We start from the raw sequence: 7,552 nt of genomic DNA, 5'->3' as shown, positions 1-7,552 counted from the left end.
AAAAATTTTTTTAATTAAATGGTAACAGATGCTGAAAAACTTTTTTTCTCTTAAATTGCCGTGATATAGTCCTTTCAGGTGTAAAGTTTCAGCCCATTCTGATGCCTCCTTCCACTTATATCAACACATGTCCACAATGACTATTTTCATATAAAAATGCAAGAAAAACTCGGTTTTCTCGAAATGAGTAACCGGTACAGAAAAACCGATTTCATTTTTGAAATTAGAGGGGCATAATACTTCTAGGTGTGAAGTTTCAGCCAATTCTGACCACTCCTTCTATTTTTGTCCATCATTTGTATGGAGTCGCGGCACTGTGCGCCGCGCCGTTATTTTCGTAACTCGGCGGCGGCGCGTGAGAAATGACAAAAAACGGCGGCGGCGGCGGCGTGGCCCGGCGGCGTATACCTCTACTAGAAACAGAACTTTTGGAACGATTCGTATGAATAAAAAGATTTTCCGTACGTTTCCAAGGCAGTTAAAAAATGCGTATAATTTTCGTCACGATATTTATATCATAAATTTTGTGTTTGTAGTTCAGCTCTCGTCACTCGAAAATTTTACCTCAAAGAGGTGTTTTTATTTGATATACATATACAAATAGTAATGCTCAAACTACAAGCTCAAAAAGAGTAATTCATGCGTTGTTTTCAAGATATTTTAAGGCCCTTGAGTCACAAGTATCATATTTTATCAATCATACCGATAATTGAACGTATTAAAATAATTAAAAATGAAAATGAATAAAAAAATTTAAATCAGAAAAATGAATAAAATTAAGTTAAATTAATATTTAATTTCTAACCTAACCTACGTGTGTATGTATGTAACTGAATCGCCTAATAATAGGTTTACATATAAATAGATGTGAACGGGCCCGCCAAAATGTTCGTCATGCCTGGCTGTATTAAATATATGTACATCATTTTATAACCCAGTATATAATTTAAGGAGGTAAATGCCCTTCCTTTCTCCATTCTTTTTTGTATGGAGTGGCACAAATTGAAAGCCTTTCAGAAGAGCTTTTATAGGACGTACTTTAAAAGGCCTTTTGGAGGAGTTCTTAAATTGTATATTGAAATGCATTTCTAATGCTAAATAATATAAATGGATAAGCCTTTCTGCAGGAAAGTATTTTTCAGCCCTTCACGGGTAGGCCTTTTGGAAAGGCTTCACTTAAGGAGGCCTACCTAAATTATGTTCTGGGAAATCATATGTCAAAACAAAAAAAACGGCAGGACTAAATACGACTGGGGAAACTTTCGCCATATGTTTTGAGGTTAGGAAATCCTGACGTGATGGATAAAAACGGACTTCAGATTCGTACTTAAACTTAGCTTAAACTTTGTACACTTATCGATTTATGAACACATGATACAAGTGTAGAACAATCCGTGTCTTGCATAAAACACCATCTTCCTATCGTTAAATAAGTGTCAGAGAACAGCTTTGAGTATGATCGAGCCTTTTTGATCACACTCACTAAAAATCAAGCACAAGCGAACGCCACACTCGGCTACTATGTGTTCGATCGAGATGCATACCCGACAGCTGCTTTGGTTACGAACGAGTCTGTTCGATCACCCTCGCTATAAATTGAGCACAAGCGAACACCACACTCGGACACCCGCAGCTAACCCGAAAATTTGTGTAACAATGAAACGGACACCCGAACATTGCGATAAAATGCAGGACAACAAAGAAATTTACGCTGAAGGTAACTGGCCCCAATATGTTCCCACAAAGCATACGAAAATGTTGTTGCTTTGTGCTTGTGCATACGCAATGAAAAAATTAGAAGCGAAGTAGACAAAAATGTTTTTGCATCTATTTCGTATAGTTTCGCGTGGAAAGCTGTGTGTGTATATATTAGAACACAGCCTAAAACTATGTAGGTACATAAGTACTTTTACAAAAAATAAATGTGCACCGAGTGTATAGGGCTTGGGCATTGCCGATCTACACACATTTATACCTAAATGGATGTAGGCGTCGTGATGTCGCATTTTGTATGAGCAAAAATATAAGAAATGGTTAAATGTACACTTAAACAAACTACCGAAAAATTCAACCTTCTCTTTGCCCTCTACGCACAAAAACTAAGAACACCGCGATGAGAAGGCAACATTTTTTGTAGAAACAAAAACGTCATAAGCCAATCAAGAAAATTTTGTGCACACTCGGGTTGAAACTCGAACACCCGGGTATATTGAGCTGCAAAGCACCCGAACCCAATCAAGTATGTATGAAAAGCAATCGGGTGTTGTGGCCAACATGTTCGTCTTGAGCTCAGTCGATAACGAACAATACTTCTGCTCGTATACAGAGAACGATGCCAAACGGGTTTTGTTAGATGATCGAGTATACACGAAAATCATGCACCCGCTGCAGATGTCTGATAAGTGTACCAGCGCACAAATTTAGTGTTTTCCTGAGCTTCCTTTCAGATGCTAAATTTCGAATACATACTCATAGCTCTGCTTATATTTGAGGCACGCATTCAGCTCTGGAGTAATTTTCAAAAGTATATTATATAGAATATATTACTTTAACGCCATTTTAAAATATCAAACGGTAAAAATGTTACGCTGAACAATTTCTAATTTCTAAGCAAAAAACAAAACAAAATTCAATTCTCATATAAAAATTTAAGATTATCGTTAATATCTTGATGATCCAATGATCGGATTTTAACCACATTAGAATGGGACCTTTAAAAAGGAATTATAGAAATCGGTTAACGTGGTCCAAATTTATGTGGTAACATACATAAAAACAAAAAAATAATAAATAAATATTCCGACGAATTGATAGCCTTCCCCTTTTTTGTAAAGTCGGTTAAAAACAGGAAAACTTAGTTAAATTTGAATAATCCAGAATCACTGATGTTTTAGCTAGTTTTGGGATAACAGCGAGCGGGTATTGTTTCAGATCGGATAAAACACCGCAGTAACTCTTATTATGATATATTTTCTTCTGAAAAATACCCAACAGATTTAGCGATTTTGACCATATACCTAAGAAACTATGCATAATTACCAAAATCAAAAGTTCCTGAGATATGCCCATACGTAGTGTTGCCAAATTTGTCCCAAAAATACGAGGTTTACAAAAATTTAATGGGACAAATGAGAAATAAAGGATTTCAACGAAGTAATGCTCAGATTAGTTATAATCATATCGATGGCTGAGTGGAAGATAGACCTATCTCTGCAGCCAGTTCGAAAACGCCCTATCTCAGAAAATTTTTCAACATCGTTCTATCTCAGAAAACTTTTCAAGAATGCCCTACATCAGAATTTGATTGAAAAACACCCTACCTCAGAATTTGGTTGAATAACGCCTTATCTCAGCTGCCGATTCAAAAACGCCCTATCTCAGCTTATTTTCAATGTATTTTTGATTGAGATAGGGCGTTTTTGAACCGAATTCTCAGATAGGGCGTTCTTCAACAAAATTGTGAGATAGAGTGTTTTTCAATAAAATTCTGAAATAGGTTGTTTTTTTAATAGAATTCTGAAGTAGGGCGTTCTTGAAAAGTTTTCTGAGATAGGGCGTTTTCGAACCGGCTGCCGAGATAGGTCGATCTTCCACTCAGCCATCGATATGATGAATTTCGTTTATCTCATGGCAACACTTTTTAATTTATACAAAAATATGTATGTACGTAAACATATAATTGACAAAACCATAAAAAAAGTAAGTGTAGGGTGTATTTTCTTTCTTATAAAAGTCAGATTTTCTGCATGCATTATATGGAAGAAAATTCGCTACACCCTCAAAAAAAAAAAATCTAAAAAAGCAGCGGTAGTTTTTAGCTATATTTCTCTTAAGCTGGATTTACATGAAGCGATTTTCTAGGCGATTCAACAGTGCTTAAAAAAATCGCTTGCCTCAAAGTAGAGAGCAGGTCAACTTTTGCGGGCGATTATCGCCCGTTAAACCTGTTAAACCGCGTTAAACAATGGCCATATTGAGTACAACTTTACAGGTTGAAAATAATAATGAAATTGTCGAAAATACGGGAAAAATCTTGTCCCGGAGGAATATTTCCAATTTAATGCAAAATACGGGACGTCCCGGCAAATACGAGACATTGGGAACGCAATAAAATAAGGTCGAATTTAAAAGATGAAACATTAAAGACTTTATCAATTAAAAATAAATACGTAGATTTTCTAAATCAACTCTTGTTTTGCATATCAATTTTGAATATAATCCAATAATCCACATTTTTTCGATGAGTACAGTATTGATTTCATATACGTATATATGTATGTACCTCCATACCAATAACTTGTTATGCTGACCTGGAACACTTCAAACGTAAGAAACTGATATGCATACATATGTGTTGAACACAACCTCTTCGTGGCCCATCAGCAGTATGATTCGGTTGCCGAATGTGAATATTATTAAAGCGAATTTTAAGATAATGCAATTTAAATAATAGATTTTGCTATTGAAAATTTAAAAAGCACCTTAAAAAATTATCAAATATTTGTTTTATACAAAATCTTATGAAGTTCAGTCCATGGCCCAAAAGGAGTAGTTGTCTAGGTGGTCCCATGTTATGCAGCGTTGGACCAAAGGTGGTGAGGTCCAATGACATCGCAATGTTAATGTAACCATATTTTCTCCATATGTTTGGACCACTTTGGTTACTAGTGTTGGTTACCGGGTATCCGGTAGATATTCGGAATCCGGCTTATCCGGCGGTTTTTCTGTTATCCGACTATCCGGCCGGATTTCCGGATTTTGATTGTAAAAGATTTAATTTAAATATCTAGTTCAGGATTTTTTTAATAGTATGCAATTAGTAATTAAAGTTAATAATTTTTATATTTTTCATTATGAAAAGAAGCTTTCCTGAATTATCGGGCAACAATCTATTTCTATTTTTCAACATAAACGCTACCCGATGCAGTTTTTAGCTTTATTGATGTCAGAATATAAGCGTGGGTCACAAAATATTGCAACAATGAAGCTTTACGGGACGATACGGGAAGCGGAACGATACCCTTGTGATTTTGCTTAGCAGCGTTCATTGTTGTATATAGAGCCTGTCAGAAGTGTTGCCAGAGAAAGTTCCGTAAAAATCTTAATTTTTTCCAAAAAAATCTTCAAAATAAGATTTTAAAACTAAAAAAAAAAACAAAATTCGATATTGGCTTTACGGCTGTAAATAGCCTTTATTATGTTGGTTGAAAAAATTACCAATTTCAAGTTATAAAGTCCTTTTTATAACAACATAAACTTAAAATGAATATTGCCTCATGTCATCACAAAATTTGTACCACAGTTTACATATGTTATACACTGGCGAAAATATAAATAGGAACGCGATATTTTGCAAGTTTTGACCTACTTCAAACAAGGAGGAGTTTATCAATTCGTGCGAATATTTTTTTTTATGTGTGTATGTTACCGCATATATTTGGACTGGAACTGATTAGATACGGTCATTGGATCATGAAGAAATTGACTATAAATTTTTATATGAGAATTGAAGTCGCTTGTGATTTTTGTTTAAAAATGACTTGATCTTTTTTATGAAAGAATAGCTCGTTATCCATCAAAAACTATAAGCCCAAACTTCATTCTTTGTACAAAAGTTAAGAAAATTCGACAAAGTTCCATAACAATTTCGAGCTTTTTAATTCGATTTTTTATTGATATTTTTACATGGATATTATTTTAAAAAGCTTACCGCTCTTTTTTTCTCGTTATTCATTTATCCATGTAAACTCATCAGCAAATGTTTCTTAAATGGCACTTTACTTGAAATTTTCCATTGTTGTCATTTAAACTAGAGGGGGTACAAAAGACCGTTTGTTCTTTTCCTCCACTCTCTAGCTCTGCACTAGAGTATATGTTTTACTGTGCGAGATAAGAAGGCAGATAATATTGTAGGGGATTTCGTATTTCATTTTTCTTCTTCCTTAATTTGCTGCTTACAATGATGTAGCAAGGATAATATAAATAAGTTAACAATTTAAACTTAAACTTTAAAAATCTTAGATCATACACAAAAATCTTAATTTTGAAGATATTTTCAGTGTAAAATTTTGCTTTTTAAAAAATCTTTTTTTGAAGATTTTTAATAAAAAACAGCTCAAAAGATCTTTATTTTCAAGATAAATTTTGACTTATCGCAACGCTGCCTGTCAAGCGTGGCAAGATCTTTCTGTCACTTTTCGGAAATCAGTTTCAGAAATAAAGCTGATGCCAGATAAAACTTTGTAGCTTTGCGTGCCATTTATAACTTTGCCAGCAAAGCGCCAGACGCAAAAGGTATGCCACAATGAACGCCAAGAAATCAATTTTGCACTGCTTTTTTACTCGTCAAAATTGCTGTGGATTTTAGATATTTTGCTTTAAAATTATCAGCAATGTAATTGAGTTTTATGTTTCAGCATGAATACTCGAATTTGGACGAAACAAAATAAATATTAAACCGGCTGATTGTCAAAGCGCGCAAAAAGATAGGAGTTGGCTGCAGCTTCAATGATCTATGTGGCATGCCTTGTGCATTTTCATACAATTCATCTTAGCTGTCAAAGCGAATCTGTCACGTAAAGCGAAGCAAACGTTTTATGTGGCATCAGCTTAAAAGTTGCAAGTTGTGACTGCAACTGAAAGAGCGTAAATCGATTTCGGAATTATATTTAAACTTGTTCGTGCTGCACTAGCATTTTTTATTTCTTCTGCAAGTGCTGTAAAACTAATTGAGTGTTGCCGTGTGGCACTGATCGTGAATTTGTGTAAAATGATAAAAAATATTGTTGATTTAAATATCGAAAATGCTTGAATGTATTATATTACGTAATATACTAAATCGTTATATTATTGTGCACATGGAAAATATGTTAATTATAACCTACATATATTGCGCATCAAAGCGAGATTCTTCAACACCTCGCTCATCTTCGCCCATGCCTCGACCAAAGAGAAGGATAAGGTATCCAAGGATCTCTTCTATGAGCGCTTGGAGCGCACGTACGAGCGCTGCCCCCGCTACGATATCAAAATCGTGCTTGGCAACTTCAATGCCAGGGTAGGCAAAGAAGGGATTTTTGGAACCACCGTCGGAAAATTCAGCCGCCACGACGAAACGTCCGACAACGGACTGAGGCCGATCGACTTCGCCGGGGCCCGAAACATGGTATTATGCAGTAAGAGGTTCAAGCATAAAAATATTCATCGAGATACGTGGCTGTCTCCGGATCGAAAAACGAGAAACCAAATCGATCATGTTGTGATAGAGTGGAAGGCATGCTTTCAGTGTTTTAGACGTACGTACACTCCGAGGCCAAAAACATCGACTCGAGCCACTATCTTGTTGCAGCCAAGATACGCACCGCCTCTATGCAGCAAAAAATGTGCGCCCAAATATGCAGGGAAAGCTTAACGTCGAAAAGCTGCAATCACAACAGACAGCCAATGTATTCGCTACTCGACTCTCACACCTGCTCTCAGAGAGCACTCTACAACAAACCGACATATGCGAGCAGTGGAACCACATTTCCCGCTCATTAAGTACCGCCGCCGA

The sequence above is a fragment of the Rhagoletis pomonella genome, unplaced genomic scaffold (genome assembly GCF_013731165.1).
Source record: "Rhagoletis pomonella isolate Grant_MI unplaced genomic scaffold, Rhpom_1.0 Rhpom_scaffold_00002, whole genome shotgun sequence".
NCBI classification, from domain to species: Eukaryota; Metazoa; Arthropoda; class Insecta; order Diptera; family Tephritidae; genus Rhagoletis; species Rhagoletis pomonella.
The sequence above is the reverse complement of the archived record's forward strand: the minus strand, read 5'-3'. Positions refer to the sequence as shown.